Here is an 11,554-nt window from a genome sequence, read left to right on the forward strand (position 1 = left end):
TTTCTTTTGTCTACTAATAAAATACTAAGACAACATGTTAACCGAATCATTTGTATATAGGCATATAGCTGGCATTACTCCGTCTCTCGTGACGTGCAGTAGAGTACAAGGATGGTCAACTAGATCCAGCTGCTGAAGGGAACATGCTATCATGTGTTACCTAATGTAATTTGGTCATTTCGAATTGTCCTATAACAACTGAAAAGGTTGAAATTAGAAACAAATAGATATAGGAATTGACATCTCTATAACTACCGTCTCATGTGTGCGTCTGAACAAATTTTCCTTTCAAATGAATACGTATACTTTGCAAGTTTGCATGCAGTAACAGTTAATGAAGGATCCAGGAGGACCTAGTTGTAATTTTTATGTTTGTTCTTGATCTTGCTGTAAGAACTGTGGTTTAATAGTATTTGCTCCTTCCTCGCAAAAAAAAGGAAGGATTAGTTCCTGATTAGATCTGAATCTGATAGGTTAAGTGTCCAAGGGATGTTATATTAAAGTACTAGTAGCACCTAGCGATCAGTATTGTGTATTCTGGTGGACAGGCATGTGACAGTGATGGTGCATTCTGAAAATACGATAATGCTGCAAGTTGTCCAACTGAACAGTACGGTATGACATTTCATATAAGCCTGACAGAGCCTTTGATTAAATTAGTATGTGCAGCAGCGCTGGGAGCTCTGACGTTGTCCGCTCACCATGATTTGATCCCTCCTCTCGCCGTGAATCGGGTCATGCCGCTTGGTTCTGCTCTATTCTGCTTGCTAAGGCACTGTCGCTGTGGGCAATCACGCCGTGGCTGCCTCTCAGCCTCTGTCCTTGGAGAGACTTTGCATCGGCACGCTGGTGAACCGTGACATCTAATACTCCCTTCAATCCATAATATTTGTCGAAACGAGTGAACAGATAGACTAAAATGTGTACAGGATACATGTCATTCGGAGGGAGTATCAATAGTCCTAATTAGATGCTACAGTATGCAGGTACAACACTGTTCAGTATGCAGCTACAGGCGGAACAGTACTGGGCTAAGTCGGCAACATGTAGCCGTGACATACCTCCTTAAAGTCAACCAAGCTATCTTACTAAATCGGCATTTGATGGTCGTGCGGGCTTCGTCTTGTGGTTGTATGTGTCTTCTGAGTTATGTGTTGTGTTGTTTAGTTGTGCTATTGTTCTATAGGTTTTTCTTGTGTGGGGTTTGTTGTTCGTGCTATAGGAGTCACTGCCCATAAAAAATGACATGAAGGAGATTTCTTCGTTGTTCCGGCGTACGAAGATTTTTTTCGTCAAAAATTCAGTTCAAAAAAAACCAACACTGTATGTGCACTGGAGTCCGCCTGAAGGAGATGTACATATAGATGGGATTTTTGATGCCGGTACTGCTTCGGGCGGCTGGGGCTTCTCGTTCAGAGATAACACAGGCTACGCTGTTCTGTCGGGTGTTGTCTGTGTGAACTGAACAAACAGAGCACAGAGGAGAGCTTCTTCGTCGTGGGTTACCAGCTGTTGGACTCGGAGGAGTGCTTGTGTTTGACCCGGCCTGGCATCCCGCCGCCGCCCCTACACCCTTAGGCCCAACAGTACTACTACACGGTGGATCGGTTCCGTATTCCTCTGGAGGAGGTCGATCGGCTTCTCGTGGGTTTTGTGACGCGAGGAGAGATGGCACGCGTGCGTAGTAGTACTCCTCCACCTCCCGACTGGAACACGTTTAGGCTGCCAGGCTGGCCGGCTCCAGCGACGCGCTGATCGATCCCTTTTGCTACGTCTACTTCACGCGAACAAGGTGGGGTCCCCGCGCGCGAGACGAACCGGTACATTGCTGCCTCGATCGATTCCCAAAACAACGCAATCCATCAGCTGGCTCCTTAATTCCCAAACATATCCCTACGTACGTGCTGCCTACCACATCCATCGAGGGGATCACTCACATCAATACGTACGTATACGTGACACGGTACAAGGATACTACATACGCGCGCGCCTCTGCAGTACGGGCATATATTCAAAAGAAAAAAAAAACTGAGCACAGTTTTCCGGCCGGCCCCATCAGCAGAGCATCTGATCTACGCCGCCGCAAAAACTCCGATGATCCATGCCGGTGCCTCGCCGCCGCGTGCACCCCGTCGCTCCCTTTTCGGCGCATCGCAGGGAACGAATCTGAGCTTGACATGGACAAAGATGTAAAAACGAGGGTAGATGGATGTATCGATTCATGAAACAGAGCGAAAACGAAGAATCTGAGAATTACCGCCACCGGTCCACAATGACCATGAAACCGGAAGCCTCGACAGACTGAATAGGCGACAGACCGCCCACTCTCCTCTCCTCTCCTCGACGAGTAAAGAGTCAAAGTCTAAGTCGTCACACACGACGCACGCGTTGGCTGCACCCTACCCCATATTTATAGACTAGCAGAGAAGGTCAAGGTTGGAGGTTCAAATATTTTGAGGGGTGCCTATGGCGGGAACAAGATGAGATGGAGGTAAAATTTCGGCTCTCTCTTTTGGCTGTAGATAGGCTCAGCTAGATCGAGAGACTTGATGGACCGCCAAGATTCAATGATACATCCCGTGTTCTCGCGGATCGGTGACGTGGAGGCCGATGGGGTGCATGGCTAGCTTAGATTGATTTTCTGGCATTAGGGCATTAATTGCTGATTAATTCTCTCCCCATATACAGTAGTTACCTTTGCATGCTAATCACATTCCGTGTTCTGCCAAATGTCCGGAGCGACATTGGTGGAACCAGACTCGGTAACTCATTAAATGTGCGTGTATCATGCTCATCTCTCCCAACTATGCCTTTTCTCTCTTTTCTAGCTCTTCTCTTTGCTAACTACTCCACCGATAATTAATTTGACACCTAAATACCGGCTCGTGAAATACATGCACGCACACTAGCTACCTACAAGCTCATGTATAGTTTACTTTTTCTCTCTCTCCCCTTTGCTAACTATATATAGTTGCTTTTGCATGCTAATCACCTCTAGTGTTCTACAAAACCGCCCAGATTCAACGATTCGTCCCGTGTTCTCTCATATCGGTGACGTGGAGGCCTAGTGAGCCAAAACACTGGGGTGCATGCATAGCTACCGACGATTGGTTCCCTGCAATTAATTGTTGATTGATTCTCTCCTAAAAATTGTTTCCTCATGGTAATGGTATGTCGTACTAAACCGCTAGAAAATCATGCTCAGCTCTCCTGCCCGTGAAACCGTACATACACGAGCACACTACCAACGAGGCTTTTCTCTTTGCTAACTATATCAATTACCATAATTAATTTTGAACCTAGAAATCAGCTCGTCATATTGACCTGTGTGGCTAATTGATTCTGTCCTAATAATTGCTTTTTCATGCTAATGTTATGTCGTACTGAACGGCCAAAGAGACATTAGCGGCAGCCGATGCGACGACTCAATAAACATGCACGTCTCAATCGTCTCAACTGTATCATGCTCAACTCTCCCTAGCCGTGAAATACATGCACGCAACCTACGAGCTTATGTACATGTGACTTTTGTCTGGCTCTTTTATTTGCTAATTATATCAATTACGGTAATTAATTTGGTCCCTACCACAAATCAGTTGATTATTATAGGCGACAACCAAATGTTGGAGACTACTACTACCTCTGTCTCAGTTTAACAGGCACGCATATAGTTTAAAAAATTGTTTTGATCATTATTATGGTTAATAAAATATGAAATATATGTCACAAAAAATATATCATTGGAAAACTTTTTAGCTTACGAATCTAATGATATAGATTTTGTAGACATAAAATTTATATTTTGTTGACCAAATCAATGGTCAAAGTTTGTATTAAACTGCGTGCGTACCTCTTAAACCGAGACGGAGGGAGTACCATGGATCAGTTGGTAGCGTGGACCCTCGTATCTTAAAACTAATATGGGTGGGCTCTTACTTTTGGAGCCCCAGTAATTATGCGACGGTATAGTTATGGATTGACAAACAACCCTTAATTCTACTATCTCTTTTCCTTTGCTTGTAGATCGGAAATGGATTTGCTCCTCAGGCTTTCCTTTGCTTGGACAGGAAATGAATTTGCCCCTTAGAGATACCCAGGATCAATCCGGGTCCTCTCTCTAGGGAAATAACCTTATTGGAGATACTGCTCAATTTGAGCTGCCATGCATGCATGCCTGGTCATATACATGGTACCTGTTTTAATTATTCGTGTTGCCAAAACATTGATCCTCTTTTCTCTCTCCCGATAATTAAGGTCTTTCTTCTCTCATCAAAAATTAACGTCACATGTAAAAAAAAAAGTAACTTCCATGTAATTAGGGAGGAATTAACTTCTCCTAAATAATGAATCCTCTTTTTCCTCTCCCGATAACTAAGGATCAGGGCTCACTATTGTGGGTTTTTATTCTCACTGGAAAAAATAGGAAGGAGCGGAGGAAAACAAGGATCTGACTGGAAGTTGTTTTTTGACCAAAAATAACCTTGGGGTTTACCTGCCTGGTGCGTGCTGAAACTGAAATTAAGGAAAAGCAGGAGTTTTTTTATTCATGTATGAGAACTATTTGATATGTGAATGTTCACATGTTAAAATTAAGGGCCTCGGAGAGAATGAGAAATCACTGATCGTTTCTTCTAGCTCAAACGTGCACAATTGGCTGTTTATCAAAAGTCAGATACGCGAGGGGCATCAGCAGGATCTTCTTTGGAAAATCACATTAGCAGTTCAGCCAATTAATCAGCTAGAGGTTCATCAGCTCGAAAGTCTCTTTCTCAGACATCATGATCACATAGCAAGTATTTACTGTACATCAAAAACTTGCTAGAGTGCACACAACACAACAAATTTGACATTCAAATATACAAGAGGTGTAAAACAATACTGAACAAGAAACATCAACGAAGTTGATAAGGCGCATATAGATTGTTCGACGACCAAGGCACATATACGATGACGACATCCCCTATCCCCTAGATGCACTAACCTGCAGCAGCTACATGTCACAGCTAAACTGGCTCGTCGTTGTCCTTGCCAGTCACATATATTCGTTATGCACAATAACAATGATCTAGCATGCATAAGTACACGTGGACCTTGCATCGCACAACCTCACAATATGAAGGAATAAAAGAATTCGCTTTCCTAGATCTGTCGCATGTCATGGACATCGGGTGATCATTGGAACTGTGGGTCCATACTCCATAGAACCAAACCTTGCACCCGGACCGAGCCCGGCGTTGGTTGGCCAAGCCACGACCAGATTGTTGTAAGCAAACATCAGTCTTGATGAACAAAGGAGTCTTCACAGGATGCTGGCCAGTCACCAGAGGGTTCACATCTTCCAGGAAGTAATACACGTGGCCAGTAATCATACCCTGAAACGACAACAAGGTCACTGATTTATTTTAGACGCTAGAGCATACCCAAAATATATAAAAAAACAGTAGCAAATTATCCACAATTAGCTAACCAAACAGTTGCCAATTAGAGTTCATGTACAGCAGGACAATTATTGCTTTCATTTTTATTACTTGAAATAGGTCAGAAGAGGCAGCGGGAGGCACCTGCGGGTAGTTATCGTTCCCGTCCCCGGCGCAGACCGAGTGGGCTCCTTCCTGATCCATCCTCGCCATCACCACCACCGCCTTGGGCTGCTTGTACCACCACCAGACCCAAACATGAACCCTGAAGAACAGATGAGTTAAACTAAGGCTTTTCACAGCAACCACAAAAGAAAAGCGTAGCATCAGCAAAGGAGGAACAAATGGCTAGAAAAGACAAGTATCCAGATTATTGCCACTCCTCATTATTAGATAGATAAACTACTACAAACAATAACATTGAACACCACATAATTTTCAATTGCAAGATCAGCACATGTGACATAAGTGCAAACACTCTAGGACTACTAGTGAACTACTTTGAAACCGAAATAAGTCGGAAAGGAACGAAGTCCATCTGGGAATATTGAGTAAGGCCCATGCAAGACCAATGAATTAACAATCCATGTATAATGAAGAAATCACTAGATGGCTGCAAGACAATTTAGCAATGCCTGGCCATAATGAAGAAGTATGCTGCTCAGTTTTACGAGGAGTGGTTATTAGTAAACAAGTTACGATTAAATACAGCTTCAAATAAACAGACAGATGTGTCAACCAAAAAAAATGCAGATGCGGTAATTCCAGAAATTCTATGAGCAGAGTGGACTTCCAATGCAGCGCATGCACAAATGATCATGAGGATATACGAGGATTAAGTTGGAATAAATCTTGATGGGCAGAATCTCACATTTCAAGAAGGCATCAAATAGTTTTCAGTAATGCCTTCAACTGTATCACCAATTGGATGAGTGCGGATACAATTCCCATATTTCACGTCAGGTTCTTCCTACGACCTTTTCCATCCTAACTTTAGGCTCCTCATAAGTGTCCTCCGCGCGCAAGGACAATGCAGATAGTGTCTTTCCTCTTCTTACCTACCAAATGTACCAACCAGAATCAGACTACAGCAGCGACATTCTGTCTAAATAAGTTGATCAGACTGGCCATCACGAAATAAACTAGCAAGCAGATGAGCCACTCTAGCAAGTGGAAGTTCCTGACAATGATATAAACATTTAGGCCTAGTACAATATGAATATATTATACTCATACAGAGTCTAAAAATCAACACAGCAAGTGGAGAAGACTTTGAACACCAAGTGAGGAAACCGGCAGTAGAAATATTAAATGAAGAAGAACCTTTCATCTAATGTTAAATACCAGAGCCGCAACATGCCGGTACTCACATCTGAGACCCCACCCATCCAGTATAAAATCTAACCTCACACTGAGCCCAGCAGGAAAGCCAAAGCTTAATTAAACAATTTGCAGGGCTAAAGACGTTGCAATCCAAGGTTCGAATTAATCATCTGTGGACCAGATGGCACAGCCTCGTAACTTCGTTGAAAAATTCAACAAAAGCAATGAACTTGGCACCACATTAGCACTACTACTACATAGCACTTGCAATGCCAAACTAACTCGAACCATCGATTGGTTTGCAGCACATTAGGCAGCACCAAATAAAACATGACAGATTCATCGGTGGAAGACGGGCGGGCCGCGGGAGGAAACCTTACGGCGACACCCCAGCGGAAGACGGGCGGTCTGTCGTTCTTGTAGCCCGAGTGGAGGAAGTCGCACACAGCTAGCTAGCTATGGTTTCTGCCCCACAACCACATACATGCAAGGAAAATAACGCAGCAATCCAGCATCAACATAGATGAGGTGGAGAAGGGAGGTGGTGCTCACTGGCATGCAACAGCAGGAGTTCGGAGTTCGTGGCAGGGAGGTGGTCCGTATGTGGAGAAGGGAGGTCGGCCTCCCTTTCCAGGCAGCGCTGGCGCACCTGGAGGAGCCGGGTCTCACCGGACCAGCCCACCTTCGGCCGGGAGCAGCAGGAGGTATCTCATGCCGCGCAGCCTGCCGACGAGGGAGGCCGTCGTCGTTGGAGCCGGTACGGCCGGACCTACCCAGACCGGACCGCCGACGTGCGGGGGCTGCTGGGCATGGGCCGCCATTGATTTTCCAGCAAAGTGAATCACAGCCTCGAACCTACACAACAATAACAACACGCCTAATGAGCATACAAAAACAAACAAGCTCAGGAAGATTAGCACATTAATGTCAAGATTCATAACGCAGTGCAGTACAAGTAATCCGTAGAAAAGGCGAAATAATACAACCAAGCTATAATGCATCAGAAACAAACAAACAAACAAACATTCAGTTCAAAATTTTCTAATGCATTTTATGGACAGATCAGAGTTTGATATGCTAAATAATAACGGAACTTTGTATTCCTTTCAAAGACTGGGATTGCCAGGATAAATACATGGAGACAGGCATAACACGGATCAGCAACCAATATAATCTAAGTTGAACCATTTATGCTGAAAAAAACTATCATAATGATGTTTCACGATTTATAGCAGAGCGATCCTGCTAGTACATGTTGGAAAGTTCAATTCTCGATGTGAAACCGAGCTTGAACAGCAAATGCTATTATGCGCCGAAGGAACAGAGAAAAAACGTGAACAGCAGTAGTACACGGGAACAGCAGATCTTTATTAGTTCACAGGAATCTAGCTAGTAGTCAATCACATCTGACCAGGAACACTCACACGGGCAGATCAGTTTTATTTCACACGAAAACCAGACAACAACACAGGCCCATTCATTCCAATTTTCCACATGGCCTTCCCAGATTTTCTAGTACATTCAGGCCAAGACTACCCACCCATGCAAGTCAGCAAACAAAATGAACACGCAAATGAATCCCCCGACCACCAAGGTCGCAAACAATATGCCGTGGCCGTTCCAATCTTCCAAACAGCAGCCAGCAGCGCCACCCGACCACCAACGTCGCAAACGCAAACACCCCAGCGAGGCCTCCTCAACACCAGGACGGCCATCCGCTCCCCTACTAGCAGATGATCAACTACAAAACTAGAGACTCTAAGCCATCAATGGGCTCAAACAGATACATACATCGATGTCTACCTGATGCACCACCAGAGCCAGAACGGCTTTACCTAAGCACCCGGAGGCAAGCCGACGCTACCAGCGCCAAGCACGTCTGCGAGGGACTTCGGTGCGCAAGGCCAAGACCCTACCGAAGATGGATGCACAAATACATAAAGTAGAAGAATCTATCAGGTCTGAAATAAAAATAACACAACATATTTTAAAATGGTGCAGACCAGATATAGAACAAACAGCTACAGATCAGGCCAACTGAACCAAACATGCACGGACCAAGCCTCTGTGAATTGGCAACAAACTGCAATTGATACTTGTACAAGTATACAGAGAGAAACAGGCAGCAATACATGCTTCTACAGGCTAGCCATCTGTAACAGGAAAACAGAGATAACTATTGCATGTATGGAGTAGAGGCTTAAATCATTCTAAACTGACAGCTTCCTGGGGCTCTAGCTCTTGTACCGCAACCTGAATACAACACACTACTAATCATTTACTCAAAACGCGATGATAACACAATAGAAAACAAAGACACGGTTGCCAACACATCCTTGAGCTAATGAATCAGCTACATCAGGTCACAAAATTTTTTTGGCATGGAATCCTCTAAATTCTCAAACATCCGCATTGATAACATAGCAGCAAATACAGTGAGCAAGTCGCGCAAGACCAACTCATTTGGCATCCAAATATGCACAGGTCAAGAAAATCTGCCATAAATTTAAGCTTCATTTGACAGAATCCACTATATCCAAGAAAGCAAACTTCACCTATATTTGAGGCCTATAAATACTACACAAGATTAGGAAATCATAGAGAGGAGCTAGATACTAACCCATAAAACACATGGAGTCGAAGAAGAAGGGGCCACTACGGTCGCTCAGTCCTCCTCGTTATCCTCGGACAAAATAAACAGAGCATGATAAGCAAAGCAAATACAGATATTTCGAAAGGACTGCAAAATAATAAGGCGACGATATTGTACACAACAGTTCAAGCATGATCGCGGAAGTGCGCGACGATTGGATCAAACGGAACCATGCGACGATTGGATCATACCAGCAGTGCATGCACCTATACTCACAGAGATGCTCAAGTACATATACCAAACTAAATAAGGAACCAAAAACAAATGTATGTGCATTCTGATCCTACATAAGTACAGATACTTATCATGGTAATCTAAATAATCCATGATACAGAAACCAGGGACAATTAACATTATTCCTTAAGAAACAACAAATGTACTAGTTCAGCTAAATCAAGAAACAAAGTGGAGCAAGAAAAAGGCATCAATATTAAATTATGTCAAATCACAAGCACAAAGATTCAATGAATAGCAATCATTTTCGAACTGGTTCGCTTCGAGAAAATATTAGGATTTTAATGGACTATATATACTTCACAATATTAATCTGCATCTAGCAAGTTTGGTAATTATAATGACCATCAAATGAAACACATGAAATAAAATCTACAGGAATCATCTCAAATTATGTATCTTGGAATATACCAAAATAGCAAACGGAGCAGGGAAGCCGGAAGCACCACAAGAGTAAAATTCATGTGATTCCTACCATCGTTCAACTAGAAAAAAGCAACCGAATTTATATCAGCAGCTACCATGTTTTTCAGAATTTCAAGCCCTTCACCAACAGTACCCAAACTTTCACCCTGCACAAACATTGCCAAACAGAGGTCCAGTTAGACAAAAATCTCAATGCATTCTGATCCTACATAATTAGAGATTAAATGCTTATCATGGTAAAGTAAATAATCCATGATAAGAAAACCAGGGACAGTTAAGATTATTCCTTAAGAAACAAATGTACTAGTTCAGCTAAATCAAATCAAAGACAAGAGTAACAGAAAAGAGCTTTTTGTGAAGTCAAAGGAAGCTTTTACTAATTAGCCAACAATCATCATAAGTCCATATTACCTATAAGCTCAATTTTTACAAGATAAAATTAAAAGCGACAAGAAAACCTAACCAATCTGGTTGAAGAAAACAACACATAATTCAAAAGAAAAGCAATTATCTCAAAAGGAGAAGATTGTCAGAAGAACATGTACAGCAAGAAAGGTAAAAAGATGACCATGGTATCTCCCAATCTTTCGATTCCCCAAGAAAATCTTACACCAGCACAAATACACTCAATATTCTCACCTGGCAAAATCTCCAAACAGCAAAAAAGGTGCTGTATATTAGGAGGGAACATCAGTACACATGAGGGAAATTCAAGCGACTCTTAATCCTTGCTTGTAGAAGAGTGATGGTGCCGATGAGGGTGTCGTTGTAGTAGAGCAGTGGGTTCAGCCCGACGAAGTGAATCACGGCCTCGAACCTGCATGACAAGAACAACACGCCTAATGAGCATACAAAAAAACACAAGCTCAGGAAGATATTAATGTCAAGACTTATAGCGCAGTGCAGTACAAGTAATCCGTAGGACAGGCGAAATAATACCAACTAAGCTAGAACGCATCAGCAACAAACAAACATTCAGTTTAAAATTTTCTAAATACATTTTATGGACAGATCAGAGTCTGATATATGCCAAATAATAACGGAACTTTGTATTCCTTTCCAAGACTGGGATTGCCAGTCTTGATAAATACATAGAGACAGGCATAACATGGATGAGCAACCAATATAATTTAAGCTCTACGATTTATGATGAAAAAACTACTAGCATAATGGCATTTCATGATTTATAGCAGAGCGATCCTGCTAGTACACGTTGGAAAGTTTCAGCTAGTCCCGATGTGAAACCGAGCTTGAACAGCAAATGCTATTCTGCACCGAAGGAACAGAGAAAAAACATGAACAGCAGTAGTACTACACGGGAATAGCAAATCTTTATTAGTTGACATGAATGTAGTAGTCAATCACACCTGACCAGGAACACTCACACGGGCAGATCAGTTTGCATTACACATGTATACAAATAAATTTGTGCTTCGTCAGGGACTAGTAGTATTGGAGGGATAGGAACAACTCTAATCAATCAAAAAGTAACTAGTAGCAA

The 11,554-nt window shown here is 42.8% G+C and overlaps 1 long non-coding RNA gene across 1 annotated transcript; it reads right to left on the bottom strand.

Annotated features, from left to right (window-relative positions):
• Positions 1-4,774: 4,774 nt before the first annotated feature.
• LOC124668577 lies at positions 4,775-7,590 on the bottom strand. Its single transcript, XR_006991748.1, has 4 exons — positions 7,293-7,590; positions 6,289-6,475; positions 5,562-5,682; positions 4,775-5,372 (listed from the first exon to the last, which is right to left on the bottom strand). It is a non-coding gene; the product is annotated as an uncharacterized LOC124668577 (long non-coding RNA).
• Positions 7,591-11,554: the final 3,964 nt, after the last annotated feature.

The sequence above is a fragment of the Lolium rigidum genome, chromosome 6 (genome assembly GCF_022539505.1).
Source record: "Lolium rigidum isolate FL_2022 chromosome 6, APGP_CSIRO_Lrig_0.1, whole genome shotgun sequence".
Lineage (NCBI taxonomy): Eukaryota > Viridiplantae > Streptophyta > Magnoliopsida > Poales > Poaceae > Lolium > Lolium rigidum.